Below are 23,480 nucleotides of genomic sequence, written 5' to 3' on the forward strand. Positions count from 1 at the left end.
TAGCTACAATTAAAGGAAGTAATGGAACAGGTAAATCTATACCAATATTGATATTATATTAATTTTTAATAAAAATGTACATTTTAATATCAACATTAAATTCATTGTATCTACAACTTATAAAAAGGGTTGCACGTTTTAATTAAAATTAAAAAATCCAATAAATAGATACAATGATGTTAGAATATTAAAACGATTCTCATTCAATATTGTTATTTGACGTCCGTAATTTTTACAAACAAATTTTACGACGACTATACAAACATTTTATAAAGGTAAAACATTGTCGCAAACTTTAAGATCCGTTATAGATGCGATAATGTACAATTATATCTGTGATATCTATAAATCCTTTAGATATTTATATTCTACAGATACATTGCTAGTATATCTTTTCTTTTTCATTTTTATACAGAAATATTTTACTTTTTTTCGGATACATTTGATATAAAAGATATATTTATTACTCTACGTTTCCATTAAAAGATCTGTCAAATAGTGGAATCATCCACTTGTATGTCTACTTTTAACGCAAAATGTAAAAAATTGCTTCTTTGAATTTCAAAAACCAAATAAATTGAAGCTGTATTTTTGGATTTAAACAATTTTAAAGATTTAAAAAAAGAGAATAAAAATTCATGAATGTTGCGTATCTATGAAAATTTGAGTAAACCTGACAAATAATTAGGAAATTATTGAAATCTTTAAGAATTATTATATTACTTGAAACAATATCTAGTACACGTATCATATTTATTATTACACATATTATATTCCGTACATAGTTTCGTTCGAATAGAATAGAATGCACTTTACCAGTCGATCGTTAATTTTGATCTGATCGAAACATTAAAATTGTTCTATTTCGAAACTCGCATTAGTATGTAAATGAGGAATAATTATAGGAGTTGGCAGTAAAGCGAGTAAACAGACACGGTCTCCAGTCATGCTCGACTCTCGTAACTGCTCGTAACACACGCTCGAGCGTTGGGAATGCGGAACCGCATCCGCTTGGGGCTTATGTTAGACAGTTCATATACGGAAGTGTCAATCGAATCTGTAGACACGGTCGCCTTGACCGCGGCTGACGTCGCAGTTCAATGCCGGTGTAACGCGACTTTTTTATTATTATTATTAATATTGCTGCGCGGTTGCATAATTTCACGGATAGGAACAAGGAACTGGCAAACAACAGGAGGAAGAAAAAGAAACAACATGATGGACATTGAGAAGTGCGTGGAAATTGCAGGTATAAGCGTGCAGCAAACTTTGAGAGGAATTATCGATGATAACATGTTGTTAATTCTTTAAATCAGTGATGGCCCCTGCTGTGCTGATAAGAAGTAAGTAGTGAAATTGGAAATAACGGTAAAATATAAAAATAGAAAACACGAATATTAGAGTTAATATAGAGGAAACTGTATTTCGTTATATATATTAATTAATGATTTCTTATTATTGTATGGTGCACTACTATAATGCTATAAGTGTTTAACGAAATTATACCAACTGTTATACTTTTATCTTTGCCATTAGTTATTTACTTTATCGACTAATAACTGAATAGAAAATTTCTTTTCATTCCTGGCTTCATTAGGTTGGTAAAAAAGAAACGAATTAAGCCTTTCCTTACGAGGTATGACTATGGAAAATTCAATCGAATTGAAATATAAATGTAATTTTGCAAGTTTTTATTCGTTTCTACATGTTGCTACATTTTCAAACGCTTTGAGAATTTTTCGAAACGTCTTGGAAAAATTTTGTTATGAAAGTAGTGTTGTTACAACTATGTTACAATAATCGAGATTTCTATATAATTCGATAATCCAAAAATTTCTTCATACTGTGATTAGTTTATAAATTAATAGGAAAAACACGCAAGTTGCAACGTTATTATGAATATCTCTTTATGAAAGTATAAATGGAACAATGATTATAGATGCGGATACCGATTAACTATTTATTTTCCACCAACCCGATAATTACGTCTACCGTAGTTAATCATTAAATGCATTTCCTTATAATATTGTGACACATCATTTACTTCTGCACAGCTTTACCGTTGCTCTTGAAACATATGATCATAGAGTTATGGCAGTATTATATCTAGAAACTATTTATTAAAATATTTAATACTGATTTCATAACACATATATGTATTTAAAAGATATTCCTTTCTCTGTGAGAGTCGCGTGTGTATTGTTAATTTAGTAAGAACAAAGTAAGGAAAATGTAATGTAAATGTTGTGTAACGTTATTAAAAAATATAAAGATATAGTAATACAATGCTCATATAAAAAACATACATATCAAATTATTGGAACATCAGAAATGTACGAAAATATTAGATACTCTAAAATCAGCAGTAAATGAAAAACTCTACTAATTAAACAAACAAACTAAATGAAAAGAAGAAAATGTCCACGATTTAAGAAATATAGTTCATCATGGTACTGTAAATAGTTCAATTTCAACTAATTTGATAAAATTGTAGATATCTAGATGGAGAGAAAAATGCAGTGAAGAAGCATCGAACAAATTCATAGAATCCCTTTCATAACTACAATTTTACGAAGCGAATTTAATAATGCAAATTGACTGAACTAAGATTGCAAATGAAATATTACATTAACGGAGTATTGGTATCCTTGATGAACTAAGGAAATAAAAACTAGCAGAAATTTAATTTAAAAAGAGTTTCCCAATACACTCGACTTCTTCGTAATGGCAATTTAAAACTTTATAGATAATGATTATCGTTAAAAATGCATTTATTAAACACCAATATTATCATAGTCATATATTTACTTAAGTTAGAAGAAAATTCTAATTAATACAATAAATATTAAATGACGATATTAGAAAAGACATATTTAAAAAATTCACTCAAAATTTATATACATGTATACATATGTGCTGATTGTACTCTTTGAAAGATTAAAATTTACATAGCACTGTAATTTTTTCAACTATTAATATGATATGAATTGCACAATAGTTTATTCTATGGAAAATATGTAGCTAAATATTTCTTTTTTATAAATCAATGTTATTAACTACATTCTCGCTGTATTCAATGAATTCATTAGCAAAATAATCGGAACATAACTCTGCATATGTCTATAATGTTTGCAACTCTTAAGAGATGGAAATATAAGACTACAAAAATATAAAAGTAACATAATAACTATCAATGATCGTAAAAGAAACAACCATTTTTCGTTTAAGAAGAAAAGAATTCAACTACACTGATAGTTTAGTTCTAGCGATTATAAAAGATCTATGGTAATATCCTTGCAATGTGTAATGTAATAATTTTTCATTTATTGTCACATTCAGAATAACAGACGATTACTAAAACTATTTAAACTTTTTAACATACAATGAATGTAGAGCGACAAGATTAAACATTATCGGGTCCTATATCTATACATACAAGATAACTATAGTAAATGTGCAAATCATTTTGAATTGCTATAATGAAAATAAATTAATTTTGATAAAGACAAAAAATGCATTTAAAGATTAACAAAGAGTGTTAATTATTTAATAAGACTTACTAATTATATTAATTATCCCTGTTGGAATTAAATAACATAGATAGAATAAATAATAAAACTGGGCGATAATTATAATCACTCAAGATAGTTTGTTCGAATGAAAAGTAAGAAGTACGTGTTAATTCTTAAGAAAATAAACGTTCGTCGAGTAATTTGCCACAGCAATTGTCAATTGGTAGGCCATGGTCATTTAGTTTCCGTTCGATGACACTAACAAACTCTCGAAGTGAATGCGTGATGGGAAAAGCAGCAAATTGCAGTGTTTAACCTGCATTAGTATATATACACATAAGGCGTTTCTTTAAGCGCCGAGATATCGATCCTCGATCAATTATTATCAACTGTTTCTATAAATTCATATGAATCTATGAAGTAAATGTATGTGCCTGCAATTGATCAATTTGTTTCAATCCGCGATTAATTTTGTTAGTTTACCGTTGAACAAGTCTCACATACATATCGATATCGATATGTATCTCTTAACAAGGAAAAATTTACTTTTTACTTTACTCGTCATACATATATAAACTCTGTAACGTACATCATACACAAACGCAGTCTTTTATACGCGAAAAATAGGAGCAATTAAATCTTACTCGGTTAAAATAATGCGAGTACAATTTGGCAAAGCAGAGTTTGCCTCGGGGAATAAAATAAATGGATTAAATAAGCAGGGATTGTTTGTCAATATCGAGCAATCTCCCGAAAACGTGTTACACTGGAAAATCTTTTCTCCATTCCAAAATGCTAAGACGTTAATGTTTTTATGTTATTGCGTAATGCGGAAGTTTGGTGAAACAGCAGGTTATCATTTAGTTCGAGGATTTTAATCTAGGCGCTGGGACAATTATCTTTCGGTTCGCGTCTACGGGTTTAGAAAACTTTAATTGCGGTCTTACGTGCCAGAATTTTCGAAGGCCACACGGAACCACCTGCAATTATTTGCCAATATTGTCAAATACTGCTCTTGTCTTGCGATTTCGCTGACGTCGAAAATGAAATCGATAAAGGACAGTTCGAGATTGTTTGATAATTAGAACGGAATAATAAGACATCGATTTAACTTACCGTTAGTCATCCTCAATTATTATAAATAAGATATTTCCTATAGTTGCTTAATAATGTTTCTTGCTCACGTAAAATTACATATCTCGTTAATTTCAATTTTACGATTCGAATGACCTTTAATTTCAGTTTTTACAGTTTCATTTGTAGAAACACAAAGAACAAAAAACTTTCACAAATTACAATTTTACCTTCGTCCTAAATCGATTCATTATCGACAAAGTAGGTATGTATTGTCATTAGAACAACTAAAAAATTACTAAATGTTTTTTATATATAATTAACATATCAAACTTTGTGAAAAGATGTTTGCACGAGGCGTCAGGGAAACCGTCATCATTAATCAAGATACTAACTTAATCCTAGAACTATAGAGTGGCTCACACAAGTATTGCAACATCCATAGAAACCTTTGTGTGTGTTTCTATAACTAACAATAAGTGTTCAGATACTTTGGACAGCCACGTGGTATTACAATTGTAAGTATGTTTCTCCTCTATTTAGTGTTCCAACATTATATTATTATTATTCGAATCATTTAAATGTAAATCCATAATTATCTCAATGTGAATTTATAATCGTTTCAATATAAATTCATAATCATTTCAATGTGAATTCAGAATCATTTAAATGTAAATTCATAATCGTTTAAATGTAAATTCATAATCGTTCAATCTTTAATTTGAAGCAAGCTGTACGCTAACTACGAAAAGTAACTGTATAACAATGTCGTTATAAATTGTTTCGATGTACGCGTATGCTTTCCAAAACATGCCTCTCCGATCTGAAGCGAAATATGCTATTGTACGATAGACGTTAGGAACGTGCTGCAAGGACATCGATAAATCACACTAGTCATGATTTAAAAACGTTATGCTGTAGTACCGTGAAATTATAACAAAAGTACGTGTAAATAACTAATTACTCCATGTCATTACAATATACGGTAAATGACAATACGTGAATGATGCTGCTCCTCTGCAGTCGTCCTATCGAGTATAAGTGTACAAACAAATTAGAAACAACGAACGTTGTAAAGCGTAAGGGTACCGATTAAAAGCAGGAAACCGACGTTCCACTAATGATTACACTGGTTAACAGCTGGAATCTATTCTAGGTCTAGTTCTAATTTTGGCGTACCTTGTTATGTCTCTAATCGAGGAATTTAAGCGATAAACGATATAAATGTCGAAAAATAAAGAAACTCCTGTTGCTCATTTCGGACAAAATAAAACATAATTTGGAATTTTATTCTTCAAATTCAAACAAGATTTATTACACCGCAACTGCTTGAAAAATAAAAAGCTCCTTGCAAATCTGAAGCATTCAATTCATTACATGAAAAACTAACTTTCATATTCGTACATATTAGTGATGGTTTATTATTTATCTCATAGCAAAGATCACACACCTATATTTTAATTCCGTTGAATTCCGTATTTAAAGATTCCCCGATATTAATAAAAAATTGCGTCACCCAAGTATGACGCTGTGAAACAATTTTATTATTTCACTACATAGTTAAACGCGAATCGCTTGAGGACTTATCACGACGATCACGAGTAAGTAACATTTATGATTGTTCGTGCATCGTATAAGTATAAATGTAAAACGAGTGATCTTGAACTTATAATTAACAGTGCCCTCGTACGAGTATAATTCGAAAACATAATGTGCAACATGATTTATCACGCTGATTAAACTCGTGGTAACTTACCCTAGACAAGAACGGAAGTAGTCCACTCTTCCAGTTGTTAGTATTGCGGTTGGCATGCGTTCAAAGAATGAAAATACGATAAAGTTTAAGTATACGAACAAGCTGATTGAATTATCGGTCACATGCTTGTCTTTAAAATTAATGTGTAACACATATCAACCTCGTCGCATAAGTAAATGAAACAATGGTTAAACGAGTAAATAGAAGATCATAGAAGAACACATTAATTTCAAAGATTGTCCGTGCGCTTGGAATCATCCCTGTGGAGGATAAAACACCAAAGCTGCCTGCTATATATATTTATTAACCACCTAATGCACATACCCGTGATATATATGTACATACATACAGCATCGTGAGTAATTACAGACTCAAACATATTTTCTGCATTATCTCTTCAATATTTTTAGGAAACCACTAATCATGCCTAGATATGTTAAGTGAAATTGTCTTTGTAAAAGGAAAATTCAACGCTAAAGGATATACTAGGAGATGGTACATGGCAAATTATTGCCTTTCGTAACTAAAATAGAAAAAGAAAAAACAATTTTTCAACGAGACAATGCACCTATTTATACAGCCGCCGCTATAAAAATTCGGTTTCAAGATTTCGGACTAGAATTATCATCTATGGCCAGTATTGAATTCTGATCTGAATACGATCGAGAACCTATGGAGAATTCCAGCGAGAAAAGTTTACGACTAGGACAAGCTACCTCTAGAAAATATCGTGGAACTTAAAAAAAGAATAAAATCTGCGTGGGCTGATATTCAAGGCGTTACTTTAAATAAGTTAAAGGATAGAGTACTTAATAGATTAATAGAAATAATAAAAAATAAACAAAGTCCACTAAATACCGAACGAAGACGTAACAAAATTAACATTAAGTTTATATTTCTTCTCAGCTAAAAACACAGTTTTAAGAGAAAATTTCATTTTTCCCAGACTCGAGAGGAGAAATTGTTTGTTTGTTGTATCTTCAATTTACGTTTTAACATGAAAAATCTAAAAATGGAATGGAGTTTATAATTATCCACGGCACTGTACATTACGGGCATATCTCGCAAATTTGCTCATTTTAACCACTCATCTTTAGGAATTTAGACTATGACATCTTATACTAAAATATACAGCCTACTATTTTAACAATTTCTAAAGTAATAAAACTTATCCTAAATCTCCAGTTTCATCGTGTGTTCTCTATTACTCGATATCAATTAACACCTATTAAGTAAACATTCATCACCTATTAGGTAAACGTGTAACTCTTTTTCAGAACGGAATTTCTTGTAATGGAAAAGTTTCATCATGCATTTTCCATTATTTTTACAGATCCGTACATGGAATATACATAATGCTATGTTATATATCTTATGAAGATATAAATTAAATATAAGTTAAACTAAAAGAGGCTTACGTTAAGGTTAAGGAATTATGCTGAGATTCTTTGATCTTGCCATCAAATGATCAGATTTCTAGGAAAAATAATACCTCAATTATTAATGTTTCGCAAACAAAATGTTGACGAAATTAATTCGTCAATAACCTGGAAGTGAAGAAAAACAGTTTAAATTTTAGACCGCTGTTGTGTAGCACAGAGCTACTAAGCTGATATACAAGGTGGTCTAAAAATCTACACAATCCTTCAGACACTTGCGACAGTCGAGAAAAAATGTTTCGAACAAATGTTTATCAGCTTTCGATCTACTACAAATGGCAATATTATGAATTACAAAAAAAATTTCACTTCGATGAAAAATCAGGTCACCTTTATATTTGTAAATGGGACAATGCATTTCTTTATACTCCGTTCGATGCATTTTTTAATTCTCTACAGGAAGGCATTGAGGTACTTGAGTTGAAAAATGATTATTTTTAAAAATATGTTAGCTTTAATGTCGTAAAATTTGTCGTATAAAAGAGCAGGAAAACAAGTACTACTTTATCTTTCGTTGACTTTTATACGATGAGTTTTAAAACATTAAAGCTAAAATATCTTGTAAACTAATCATTTTTCAACCCAAGTATCTTAATATTTTCTTGCAGGGAATTGAAGAATAATAGTATATAAAAAGATCTATTATTCCATTAAAAAAATAGAGTTCTGGACTTCTCATGAGAGCAAAATCTTTTTTAAGTCCTTAACATTGCAATTCGTAGTCGACCGAAAGCTGATTAACTTTTGTTCGAAACATCTTTTTGCCCCATTGTTATCGGAAGAGCCTGAAAGATCGTGAGGACTGATTTTTAGAGCACCCTGTATATATATACATCTTCTTAAAACTGTACTTGAAAATGTTTTAAGTCACTGCATAAATTTAGTAATGCGTTAGGCTTCAGTTTAGTTTAATTTCCATCAAAATAATAAATTGTTTACGTATATATTTCACATGGACGTTTCATTATATACCTACTTATTATTTATAATTATATTTACGCTTTTCATGTATCTAATTTTCTTCTGCAATTCTTCATTAAGTTGACTGGCCGTGGTGAGATATAACCTCTGACGCAAATTGAAAATAAGCAAAAAGCAGAATATGCGTATCGAACAAGAAAATGTATTACTATATATCACAGGTCAGTTTTTTATTTAGAATTAAATTTTTATATATATCAACCGATTTAGTGGCTTTAATAAATTTTCAATAATCAACGTTCCTGCCAAAAGAGTGCAAACAATGAAAACAATATTTAACGAACGAATGTTTCTATAACGATGAAAAAGACTGCTGTTTTGATGTAAGTCACGACATTAAGGAATGCTGATACGATACTTTAGGGCAGGGAAGAAGATTGAAACACAAGACATGTGCATAATCTCACGTTACAGATGAGGTATATCTATTATTAAATGTGTAATAAATTTTTCTTGAAGGCATAAGACGAAACACAGAAAATATTAAGAATAATGATACAACTATAAATATCATGTCTACATGTCTAATTCTTTCTGTGATACGACTAATTCGATACTTTGACTTTTCATTTTTCGTTTGTTTCCTTTCTTTTTTTTTTTTTTTTGGCGCAATTTCGCGTCTCGACATTGCCGTACATAAATAAAACTATGACCAGCAAGTTTTATCCTTATAATTCTATACCTTTCTAGTCTCTCCTACACTGATTTTCTTTGTTCAAATAACGTTAGAGATCAACAAGATTTCGAAAACTGTTTATTCTTATGGAATTAAATAAATGAGCAGCTTGCATAAATGTCTAAGTAGATATTCCCAGTGTAATGCAATTGCGAAATACGCGACATTTTTCCCGTTGATTCATACTCTGCTCGTTGTTACTATTTATAAGAGATGAGTCAATAACAGGAACACAAAGAAAGGATATTTTCACTGGGTAAAATGAATAAAAGTGATAAAGAAGCAACATTTTCGTGGGAAATTGTAATAATTATAATAAATACATTTTATGTACGTTTTTGAAAGAATCTAGTTCGAACCTCATGTCACATATTCTAGGATATATGTATTATCTATGCATGCCTATAAAAGTAGGCAAAAAAATATTTCTGATAGATTAAATGGGAAAGAAGTTAGATTAATCGCAGTCTGTGCAAGAATATACGTATGTAATAATAGAGTGATAATACAGAATAGTCGATATGTGGAAATTCTGGACTATCAAAAATGTCCTTCCAGTGCAGACCGGTCCCACAGTATAAGTAGCAGCAAAGAAGATAAAAAAAAAGATGTATCGAAGAAACGCGAATGAGGTTGGCTGCACAGTTGCGGATGGAACAATGTTTGCCAATCTAATGGAACCTGCATCGTGTTACGTAATGATCGACAGTAAGAGAACGCGCGCACCTGTGTAGCCTTTTTGATTCGTGGCCTGTTGCGGAGCACCGGATAAAGGATAAAGTTAATTTCCACGGAATTTTTCGTCAGCAATTTGCCAGCTCTTCGAACTTTTCAAGCCTCTTGAAAAGTTTCAATCATAACATCTAGTCGAAGATTTATCATTAAAAATGAGCAGGAAGTGTCCAAAGCATATGTCATTGCGTAATTTCGTTTAAATATTTCCAAATAAAGTATGAAGTGAAATATTACAACACATTAATATTATACATATTAATTTTAATATTAATTAATATCATACATATTGTCATGATACTGATTACAATCTGCAAATACAACGATATGATCAAAACACATATTCAGAATTATTAATTGGTAAGTATTATTTAGGAAGTAATTGTAAAAAATTACACGGAATTTGAGGATAAACATTATTCAAGATACGAATCTAAGAAGTCGGGTTTAAAGGATTTTTCTTTCACCAGGTGCAATTGTAAAGCATGGAAGAAATTGTTACGTAATCACTGCAGACATGTAAATTCATATTTTCGTGGATGTAGTTGAGAAATGAAACTTTGACTATTACTTCATCTATTAAATATTCTAGAGAATACTATGTTTTGGATATTTCATATATTTTTGCAATCTACAAATTTGCTACAGCTGTACGAAAATTTGCAATCAAATAATTACTATAGGAGTCCCATATACTACGCTTCTCATGAAACGAGTATTAATAGCAATCGATTAAAAATTCACCCGAGTATTCGATTCATGACAGATAAGTTCCCAAGCTACGACTCCAAGAATGACACATTTCCACATAAATTGCAGTCGTTTGACCCAAATGATATATACCCACTATAAATCCAAGATAAATGTTTGATTGGTGGCTTAATATTTTGTTTTTTGATTATGTCGTTTTCTGTTAGAACAAAGTCTTGTAAATTTTATTCCGTAGATTCGAAACACTAAGTGAAAATATCAAGTGTTACAATGGAACATGTCATCTGTGTTCATATATTATTGACTTTAATCTTTTATTTGTTATCTATTACAAAAAATGTTCTACTTATAAATACATTTCTATCTATTATGTATATACTGTGGTAATTTATTTAAAATACCTCCGTTACATAATCGCACAACGTAATATCGTAACCACGCTAAATGTTATTTAAAGGCATATTTTAGAACTATTTAAATATTTTCATCGAATTCTTATGAAAATGAAACTTGGTCTTTTGCGGGCGAAAGAAACTGAAATTTCGTTTTCAAAACAAATATACTTAAATATGCATTTTCTGATGATAATAATTTGTTATATTCTTTACTTTATTTTTCATATGTGAATATAAAAGCTTAAAAAAGATATAGAACATTTTATATATGTATGTATAAGATACAGATGATCTTGTGCGTGTAACTTAAATAATTTTTGCTTAAATATTAATCTTTTGAAAAACATTGACATATACATTTATTTATTTAGACTTATTTGCTAATTGTTTTAACTTATTTCAAAAGAAATAAATATTATTCCATGTAAATTTCTCAAATTAGATAAAATCCTCTCATGAATAGTTGACCTTAACACTAACCTTACCAGGCCTGGTCAAATGCACGGTTTTAAAATTTAATTTAAAATTGAACATTCATTGTTATTTCTTTTGTTCATCTAACTTTATATAAATTCTTATATTATTTGATTAATCAGTTTCTCAATTTTTATTAATATAAGAATAAATTATTTCTTTCTTTATCAACGTCCCACATCATGTGTTAATGAAGCATTTTAATTAAACTGCTAAAAAGAAGCCTGATATAATACAAACAGGTCACATAATTTATTTTTAGATCCGTTATATAATTTTTCAAAATATGATGCAATTAATCATTCTCTAGAAATAATTACAAGTACTATTATGAACTATTGTCTGTAAAATAGTTTAATATTATTGTGGAAATACATATATTCTACGATTATATATTGTGGCATATATATAGAAAAATTATTTACAACTTGTTTATTAAAACATATGTATGAATTTAACACAATATCTCTGAAAAATTGCAATACTCTTTTGTTTTTTCTTCAAAAATTAAAAAATGCATTGTGCTATACGACCAAAATCACAATATTTCTCGTTCATTTCTGTGTTTTAATACACAGCTTAAATCTATAATTTACAAAAGAGAAATAGAATGAAGATAATTAAGAATACAATGTACTGAAAGTGATCCTCACATAAGTACAGTTTTATTTTAAGAATATAGCTAATGATGCCTGTTGATAAAATAAGGCATTAACATCACTCATCCCATGAAATAATACGTGCAAAGTAATTCAAATAAGAATGCCGCATGCGACGCTCATGATTCATCGTATTCTTGTCTCATGCGCATAGTTCCTATATCAAGGGGTTAACGAGAATCAGAGAGAAAGCATAGTTTGTTGCCCGTACGATGGGCAAATCTGAATGGATGGTAACAAAATGCATAGACATCACGCGAATCAACTAACCTTCAGGCTTAACGCATACTAAGCAGGAATCAAATTTGTCTTTTATTAAATTTTTTTCGAGATCCAACGTCTAACTAGTAATTTATCGTAAGATCATTTAGCGTAATTGAATCTCCGTTAGAATCTCGGAAAATCTCAAACCATTTAAACGACTGAATCTATTAAAGCAATTTTGCTAATTTTTAAAAGTTAGAATGTAGCATTAAAACAGATAAAATAAACATGTACCTATGTATGTGTGTTATCAATTTCGATTTTTGAAGAAAAATTTGAATTTATCAATATCTCAATTATTTTTACCGATAGAAAAAATGGTTTCAAAACGAAACTAATTCTTCAGAAGAACGAACATTGTGATATGGTATGTATAATTGGTTCAAAATTTCTCGAGTTCTCGCGCTTATCGATATTTTTTTAAATGTCTTTACAAGTTATTTTTACTTTTATAAAAAAAAGCTATTAAGATATTTGTGTTTGAAAACAAATAGTTTAAAACGTATTTTAATCGTATATATTTAACACGTGCCACCGAATCAATTATGTGTATAACGTGGAACTTGTTGAATATAAGAATTGGAAATTTTTAGGTGGTTTTGTAGCTCTAAGATACGATGTATTTATTTGCTAGGTGACCTGATATTTCTGCATAATACTGTACATGTATGTACAAAAAGACAGACGAGATATTTGGTGCATAGATACAAAAGTGTTAACAAAGTTGAGGAAAATTACAGCATTTACGAAACGATTGTGCGTTGGTGGACAAGCTCTTGTTTGTCCAACAAATAACCGAGAGCAGTAGCACGCTTGGCAAGGCCAAGAAATGATAAAGATGACTAGTCTCTGGGATAAAGTGAACGAGTGGACGGTTTTCTTGTTTCCTTAAATGGTGTCGACGTAATGACTCATCCATCCAGCGTTATTTTCATGCAATTGACGTAACATACTCGCGGTTGGGCCGTTTTAACAAAACCAACAGCGCGCCTCGTTCGAGCACAATGCACGCATAACCTGTGTGCGCTCTGTCCTTCTCCTTTTTCACTTTTATCACGCCTATAAAACACTAGCTGATAAGCTGGCTAAGCTACTTTGCTAAAGAACAGTCGCCGATATCTCTTCGTTTTGTAGTACAGCTCTTTGCTTTACGGAACTCTTAAGGGCAACGTCATCGATATAACGTGTCGAAACGCATAGATAACTCAAACTCTCCTGACGGACTTGCGCTTCGCCCGATAACGATCTTGCCTTCTGTATGATATATTTACGCGAAGATGATTACATCGTAGATGGCGATCGAACCGTGGCTGACTCGAGCGTAAATAAATACACCGGCTCGCGCCGGTATTCGAACGCTTGTAGACATTGACTTTTATGAGTAGTATTACCTATGTACGTTATACTTACATGTTTGAAAATTTCATTGACACTGTCAATCATTATCTTGATTATGTTGGTCAGTTGTTCGAAGTAAATCTGAAGGAATCATCCGGTTTATCATGAACCACTCAAATATTAAAAACAAAAAAAATGAATGATGCGAAAAAATGCACGACATTCTGATGGACCTATTATGCTCTTGCGTATTTGACCTTGCAGTAACCTTGAAATCTTTTATGAAAAACAGAAGATTTTTAAATAGATAACTGCATTTTTTATTGCATATCCTTGTAGCTAACAGTCTGACGTTTTCCAAGCACTACCAACTCTTACTCTTGTCACCATCCTTATAACTAACTCATACTTGTAACTTTATGATTTGACTACACTTTAAACTTCTTAATAAACTAACTTTAAAATTCAGCCTGTTGTCGGCATTAGCGTTGCCCGATGTACACTACGGGGACGTATAAAGACGTTATTCGTGATGTTACTAAGTGCTAGTGTTGATCAAAATTTTACTCGAATAACAGTAAACGAATAAAAATAAAGAATCAAATGTTATTCATCACTGATGAATAAATATCCAATCGAACAAGTACTTATCTGAATAAGAAATTAATCGTGCAGGAATTTGCCTAAATAAAAATTTGATCGAATAATTTATTCAGATAGAATTATATATTATATACATATTAATATTAATATTTTATATTATATTATTATAATTATATTATTTTCGCTATATTAATTATATATTCTTATTATTATATTATACTTTATTTTAATATAATATTTATATGGTACATCAAGGGTAGATATGGTACTGAACGTGAGAAATATTTTCAGGCTACATTGTTGTAATATTTTATAGGTTTTTGTAACTAACTTTTTTCAAATGACAGATTAGAAAGTGTATCGTTCCTTGTAAATTATTATTTGATAAATTAATAGTGAGAATTGTACCGGTACCTGTATATACTTATACACAATTAAACAGAACAATTATTCGTATTATGCGAACAATTGTGCAATCATTAATCATAATAAATATAGAAAATAATTGTTACGAGTAACAAATAATTATTCCACTGATACGAATTTATTCCATTAATTATCTTGGATAAATATTTATTCGAAACAATTCGAATAATGCCCAACTCTACTACATATTCGTATGGCATTGTAGATGGACAAGCGCGCAATTTTCTAACGTTTCCGAAGCAGTCAGTACGAACAGATACTTTTAGGTAATACCTAAGTATTCCCTAAGGAATACACAAGTTTGTATTTTCTTGGAAATATTTGACTGTCAGCTACAAAAATATGTAATACAAAATGGAGGTCTCTATTTAAAAATTATAACGTTACCTTCGTAGCAGGTTTCAAGATCATCATAAGGTCAAACACACAAGATACATAGTATATCTCCGTGGATATCGTGCAATTTTTGTCTGAAACATTTTTTTTGTATCATTCATGTTTTTCGAGACATTTAAGCGGCCCGAGATAAACCGGACACACTCTATATAGAAGTAGAAATGACGAGATATGCATGTACATATTTAGTAAAAGTATATGTACATTTCCCAGAAATCATAAAAGCGTTGAAACATATTTTTAAAGTATTTGTATTTAGAAATTAGTGCACAAGATGAAGGCGAAGAAAGGCAAATTTTTTCAGTAAATATGTAGATTACTGCAACTGCGATAGAAGATGTAAAAGAGCAATTGAAGGTGCAAAAATCCAAGTCCACCTTTTACAAAAATTTGACTCCTTGAATATATTTCTATATACTGATCGATCGACGCAAGAATCGGACAAGTCCAATGCATTCATAACAATTTTTGGACTTACACAATGTGACCTTTGGAAAGAAGAATCAGCTATGTCCTGGACTTGTCCGGCTTTTGTTCTAATATATAGCGTTAATGATGGCATTAATGTAGCGTTAATCTGTCAGCCAGTGTTTCAAACGTTTAGTAAAAATATCCTGTTAATCGCGTGTCTTTTTTCTCGTCGATTCAAAACAAAATATTTCACTTCAAATTCTCAGCATTTTGGTCCAAAAACCTAACCTAAATCTAAATGTTGAGAAAGATAGGTACATTTTCCAAAAATGTACGAAGTACCATTTCTTATATCATTTGCCATACTAATGCCTCGCTAGGTCCGAAATATTAGTGTAATAGCTTCAACAAGTTGTACTTAATTCAGTTTCATTCAAATTTTTCACAACATTAAAAATCTGCACTTGCCCGATTTTTGTACCAAGGTCTTCAATTACGAATGTCGCTACCAGAATCGTTTCGTGTCAAGGAGACGCTAAAAAAAACGAAAGTACTCTTGTATCGCGTGTCCGTAGTCCAAGAATTATTATTTCCATAAGATCTCGAACAACATGAATAATCGTGAATGACGCATTGTTTCATTTAATAATAAATAGATACATATAATCCTGCATGTACCGAGAAAATCCATATGATACTTACTGAAAGATGAGATTTTATATCAACAGAAGATTGTAGCGTGATGTGCTCTGTTTCATTAACGGTGCTAATTCTCTCATTAAGCTGTTATTTCTGACAGATTGTGAGGACTTAATTATTAAGATATGTATCATTAACGGATTTGTAAATCAACCAACAGATGTTGAATTAACAAAAGGCTATTTCCAACAAGATGAAGTAATCACACGTGCGTATCTATAGTATAAGACACGCTTCTAATAATAGAAATTGACAATTTTCTTCGTCACTTAATTTTTTTCTTTCTTTTCTTTTTTTTTTTTTTTTTTTGTAGCTCGTAAATAGTTGTTCTTTCTGAAAACGAATCCTCATACGTAAAACCATTAGTCTGCACTTTTGATTTATTTTCTCATAAACAGTTATCTTCTTATCGGTTGTATCACCATCGCTGGAATACCTTGTAATCTCCCAAAATTGCACCGTTCACCACTGAAATTTTCTTCCAATTCTTTCACTATCCAATTCTTTAAGTTTACCGTAAAATTGATAATTTCTATCGTTATATAATAACCAGTTGCTTGAACGCTATAGACGATTATTTTTAATAATTTCTTTAAAAAAAACTTGTTTCGCAAGATACAAAGTCCACACATACGTAGATGTAAATATTCAGAAATAAATATTACGAATTAGAATACATAGTTAATGAACGAATGTTCAGAATCGATAACGAGAGACTCACTCTACAGTTCAGTCTCCCACTATATAAATAATTTTTTCAAGCATTAAACATTCAAAAATGTAAAATCTTCCAATACATAAATATAAAATAAAGTTGCGACTCTTTCAAAATTTGTTATTTCTTTTGGCAACGAATTGTTTCATTACTGTATGCCTATGGTTGTTGCTTGCTTGATGCATATGAAAATATTCTAATAAATAAATATAACATGAAGTTTTTTACTTTTTCCAAGTTTCTTAATTCTTCTAGCAACGACTAGTTTCATTACTGTCTACATATGGTCATTGTACATATGAAATGATGATTATTTAAACTTTCAATTTTACGAACCATATTAGATTAACCTTTATAATTTATTAATTTTTATTTATTTCACCTATTAAACTTTATACTATCGTCGATAAAATATCATAATAAAGGAAAGGCAAGTTTGCTATAAACTAGGTATATTCGATGTTAAAAAGATTTATAACGTAGATATGAAAATCTTATTAGCTATTATGAATAATCAAAATATTCGTTTAATTTTCTTGCATGACGAAACGTGTCATGAAAGCTGTTGAAAAAATAAATTTGTCGTTTGGAAGAAGTTAGAGAAAACCTGATTAAATGTCTGATACATAGATTATTAAAACACTGTAACAATTTCGTTTGATAAATCTAGGATAATAAAACTAGTTAAATTTATTTTGTTTGAAATACATGGTGTTCTTGAAGAAACTACCTGCTATTAAAGTTTCATTTAAAAAAGACATTTTGTATACACCAACCCAACAAATGTAATTTATTCCATTTCGAAATTACCTTCTCGCAATTTGTTGGACGTCTTTTTTAAGAGCAACTTACAAAAAGACGATAATCATCAATGCTTGTCTAATATAGCAAGGAGAACCAGTCTTCTTGTTTACATAACAGTTTCTTCCATTCATTTCTCGAATAACACAGTGTATCTTAACAGAATTGCACTACTTGTACGTACGAATTCCTTGTATCTTCACAGGCTGTTATTTTTTCTTTTAGATAAATACGAAGGCATGATGAATTCCTATACCAATTTTAACGTTACTCAGACGTTTCTATGAAGAAAACAGCGAAAAGTATCAACTTAAAAAATTGGTAAAATTCCTATATATGATAATTTATGCATAAAATTCTTCCAATCTATTTCTTTCTCCTGTATCAGAATGTGGTAATATTTCGAATCAAATCTTGTACAATATATATATATATATATATATATATATATATATATATATATATACACACACACACACACACATACACGCACAAGAAGGTGTTTAGCTAAGGAAGATGTTTTATTCTATTACCACTTTTCCTGTTTAAGATAGTTTTCAACTATTTCCAGACTGCAAATTTTTATGCAAATTTATATTTTCACAATTGAAGAAACATAGAACTTAATTAGAGATTCGTTGTATCTATTAAAAATTATAATCCTTATTGTATATGTATACCTGTACATGTATGCATATATTTTTTATATAAATTTTATTATGTAAATTGTGCATTACGTGCACTCACACGTACTTACATGTATATACTTCGTTTCTGTACAATTGTATTGTATCGTACAGCGTCTAGATTTCGTAAGATACGATGGTACATGCTGTTGTATTGGTTGGACTTGACAAGGGAACCGATACATGTCGATTTCGAACTTTGCACAAGTGTTCGTTAGACGTTTCTAGAAATATAGGCATAATTCGTTCGTGCCTGTTTTTTACTTCAAAGAAATCAACCCTTTTATTCAAACCAGACCACCTCTGTAAGTGCTTCTAAGTCGTAAATGACAAAAGATATCTAAAAATGATTGAAATAAACGTTATACCGTGTCTTGGCGCGAAAAATTTGTTGAAAAAAAATCATTTCTTCTACGAAACTTCGATGAATAAGTATGGTATAGTATTGTATGTATTATATTGTGTATCTATATGTATACGTAATATAAAATAAAATTTCACTGCAAGCGTCTGTATATTACAGCTAATCTCGAGAACTACTAAACGCATTTTTATGCAGTTCTCACCATTTATCGAATAAGGTTTAGGCGTGTGAAACGTTAACATATGACAAAGGAAGTAGAAATCTAAAATATGAGTCTGAGACCAGAGATGGCGTGAACTGTTACTTGTGAATCACGACTCGATCACGTTCGTCTGCAATCAAAGGGATTTTTTACAGCAATTTGTAATTTTTCTTGATCGCTTCTCATTGATAAAGGGCATAACTGTTCTTCGCACGAATCACGTAACTTGTATATTTTATATTAACGATATCAAGCGAATATTACGATTTTAAAATAGAGAGGAAGAATTAATGTTTTATTCTTTAAGACACTAATATAAAATGAAGAAAGGAAAATTGAATTACTTTTCGTTTTTAATACTGAATAAAGTAAATTTACGATATATAAAGAAAACTTAAGGCAATTTTAAATTAACGTTATATGCAGATATCTCTATGCAAGCTATATGCAAGTATTCTGTAAAAAATAATTCAATCAGGATCGAGAATTGCGATCACCCTGAGCAAATTCATTCGAGATAGAAAAAAACTTCATTCATCATGGTCGTGAATGAAGTTAGGTCACGACCATGATTCTGATTCTACGATCACTATGATATATCTCCCGTTAGTGATCTTACACGCCATCTCTAGTGGCAATCGTTTCACGGACTATAGAATGCCTAGCAACCCAACAGAAATTCAGAAAACTGTCAACTATGTTACTAGAAAAGATTATATAATATATAATGTTGCGGGAAAAACCTGAGTATGTAAGTACCAACTAGTATTTGTACATAAATCGTGTTTATTGTATAGTTTTATACATTAATATGTTGTATAGCATGCGTATAAATGGCGAATATTTGTTACATATTCAGGAGGCTAAACAGGTTAAACGAGATCAAGTGCTTGTAACCTCATAGCGGACCCAACAAAGATTAAACATATATATATATATATATATATATATATATATATAAATTTATTAAGTTTCATTCAATTTGTGCCTTCTTACATCCTTACATTTCGCATGAATGTATAAAAATTCGCAGTCTGATTATTTCCAACACTGTACTACTTTAAATAAATATCATTTTCTTCTTCAAATCTTCTTCCACAATAAAAATGCCTTAAAAAATGAAACAATTCTAGAGGCAGTTGAAGAAGAAAGTGGAAATTTGTGGTTTATGTTTTATATAGCTTTAACCGCAAGAAGTCTTTAACGGCGCAAGCTGTTTCCTTTCAATACTGTTTTTAGCTCTCCTCTTTTTTTTTCTTTTTCTTTAAGCAACAGAATCGAAAAAATATGCATATTCGATCAATACAAATCCCAGAAAAAAATATATTCTCCGTGTAACTTCTACATACATTTTCCAATTAGTTTGAAATTTTATCCATATAACCATGGCAGTCTTATTATAGCGCTAATGAAATTTCAAAATGCTTTCCAAAAACACACACGATATGTATGTATATGTATACAGCTACGTATAAAAGTCTTCTACATTTTCTAGCGAGCCACTATAGCTATAAACAGTCTGTCATCAAACAAATTTGAGAAGCGACGACCTATTTGCCTTTCCTACCGTTTCTCTCGATCCGTACCCCCCATTTCTACACCGACGAATCTCGGAACGTGAGAAAAGCAAGTCCCTCTTCCCGTGGCTTACCAGGTCATCTTCAAACTCGTCGTCGTCCGTGTCCGAGTCGGAGCGACCTCTCAGCTTTCGAACTTTCTTTTTCACCTCTTTCTTCACCACCCTCGTTATTGCATTTTCCGGCTGCGGGCAATCGTTCATGGGTTGTTAAAAAAAAAGTCTACCAAACAACCAAACTAACCGGACATCGACTAGCTGCCTCCATACTAGGATATCACCTAGCGGTTAAGATAAGTTAGCGATACATTCGTCGTTGGTCCTTTTAGTACCCGGTATACTACTTGCCAGAAATACACAGAGCAGATAGACCGGCTTCGTTTCTATATTTTATTACATTCATTTTATTGCAATGCACTAACGTTTCCGGCCGTAGATCTAGATTCGACCTTTCACTTATATTCCAAGCTTTGTACTGCAAAAATATTAAAGAAAGATATATTTTGAAGAACTTTCCTTGGGTATTATATCAATTTTATTGATAATGAAGAGAAATCAGATTTAGAGAACTTCGATATCGAACGAAAAATTCCATTGTATGGAATGCGTACAATATAAGAATAGCGTTGAGAATGTGTTCTCGACCATTTGCTCTTCTTTCACTTTTTACAGTTAGTTTCGCCGGATCTGTGAATCGAAAAATATAACTGCTTCGTTTAAGGAAAATCGTTATCTTTGATAACTGCAGGCTTCTGCTGATTGAAAAGTAATTGTTATGCTTGGAATTGGTTAAGAAGAAGTCTATAATTTTACTTTGAAAAATCGGTTTAAAAAAGCGAAAAGAAAATTGCAAGTTTGGTCGTAAATGTCATTTAAATTTTTAATTATAAGTAATTAATAAGAAACTATGTATGTATTTTGTAATTTATTAAATTATAAGATAATTATAATTCCAATAAGATATTTATAATTCTAGTGAAATGTTTTCAGCTGAAATTTTATATTTGTAATTACAAACGATAGGATTGCTTCAGTACTCTATGCTCTGTATTTATCGAGTATTTCTGGCATTTCTTATAAATTAAAATAGAGTATTGAGCCTTAGGAGGAACAAATTCAAACATAATATTGTTTGCGAGAGATATAATCTTTAACAATACTCTTTTTGGAATACCTAATTTAGAAAACAATGAATATCTAATTTAAAAACATTTCTCCAAACGTTACTTGGAAAAAAGCGTCACACCTAAAAGATAGGTCACGAGCTTTCTCTTATGATACTGAAAACTGATGCCTAGATTTCTCATTTTCATCGTTTATTGCACGAACTTAATTATCTAAGTACATCAGTAATATTCGATGTAGATTAAGGTACTATACCATAAAGTTGTTTAAAGAATGTATTAATTTACTTGATATTGAAATAATTAATAAAATGAACTTTTTTCTCTCAAATCACGAACTGCATTTAAACATGTGTTAAAAGTAACACTTTTCAGAAATACAATTCGAGTAATAAATTAAGAAGTACTCAATTGATTAGATTAGATAAGAGGGAGAGTATTCGTTCATTGCTTTTTTAAAAAGTGACTATAAGTAAGAAAAGTATTTCAGAATTGTAGATAAACATGAATCAACCCAAATATTGAAAGTTAAGTTTAAAGAAATTTTTAACGGAAAAAATATTCACTATATCCTCAAAAATGTATCAAAATCAGTATAGAAGTTCTTATTTGGAAACTTATATAATTAACATGCACGTACTGTATTTTTTTACTATATGAATAAATTTACAATTATTTAATAATGCAGACAACGAATTTAAAATGAGATATAAAAATATTAGTGACAAATTTATAATTTGTTAGTTGTAAGTAATTTGTTAGTTATAAATAAAAGCTGATTTCACAAAACATTATCTCTTTATCAAAGCCTATTATATCTTCTTACGTTCAACTGAACTTCAACAGCAATATCTATTAAACGTACAGTAGTTGCTGAAATTTTTTAACTTTGTTCTACAATATCTTTTTAAAATGCTTTCAAAATTCTTTGCAAAATCTATATTAATGATTTATATTTACATTCCTAATACGAAAATTCCAATTAATGATGCTACCCTACAATTTTACAAGACTGTTTGCAAAATTCCACATATTATATAATCCGATAATTTTAAAGATAAAAAAGGCAAGGCCGATCCTTTAGGTATGACACAAGTTTAGTTCGCCTCAATTTTATAAAGTGAAGAAGAAATTTTCAAACAATGAATTTTAGAATTTTTCTGCAAATAATTTTCAAGAAAATCAACTTAATTACAACAGAAATGAAGTGTAACAACAGAGTACCAATACTTATTTTTGTATCTGGATCTCCTAGATTCAATTTTTCATTAATTGACACTGATTCAAATGTAAAAATGTATCGCTTCTTTCATTTTCTACGTAATGAAAATAACAGGATAATACAATCTATTATATTATGATTTCTACGAAATTTGGCCTAAAATAGCAATGCAACTTCCACTCTATTTATTGTTTAGGCCAACATACATACTACGATAAAAATACTTGTTATTATCTGCAACTGC

General features: G+C 30.3%; 1 protein-coding gene and 1 long non-coding RNA gene across 6 annotated transcripts in view; one reads left to right on the top strand and one right to left on the bottom strand.

Annotated features, from left to right (window-relative positions):
* Moe (moesin) overlaps window positions 1-23,480 on the bottom strand; it is a 37,273-nt gene that overhangs the window by 7,768 nt on the left and 6,025 nt on the right. The window contains exon 1 of one of the 3 annotated variants that reach the window (XM_033340108.2): window positions 6,343-6,479. The exons of the other annotated variants lie outside the window; for them this stretch is intronic. The gene's annotated coding sequence lies outside the window, so the exon portion shown is untranslated. Of the gene's footprint in view, window positions 1-6,342; window positions 6,480-23,480 lie in introns of those variants that run through there. 3 annotated transcript variants of the gene reach the window in all.
* Window positions 935-21,505, top strand: LOC117159912 (uncharacterized). 3 transcript variants are annotated; one of them, XR_013058331.1, is made up of 4 exons: window positions 935-1,343; window positions 4,764-4,851; window positions 4,931-10,530; window positions 10,641-11,257. It is a non-coding gene; the product is annotated as an uncharacterized LOC117159912 (long non-coding RNA). The 3 variants fall into 3 exon arrangements; XR_004464666.2 differs by having other exon boundaries at window positions 4,931-11,257; XR_013058330.1 differs by lacking the exons at window positions 4,764-4,851; window positions 4,931-10,530; window positions 10,641-11,257 and adding exons at window positions 18,288-18,383; window positions 20,810-21,505 and having other exon boundaries at window positions 946-1,343.

Source organism: Bombus vancouverensis, chromosome 5 (assembly GCF_051014615.1).
Source record: "Bombus vancouverensis nearcticus chromosome 5, iyBomVanc1_principal, whole genome shotgun sequence".
Taxonomy (NCBI): Eukaryota; Metazoa; Arthropoda; class Insecta; order Hymenoptera; family Apidae; genus Bombus; species Bombus vancouverensis.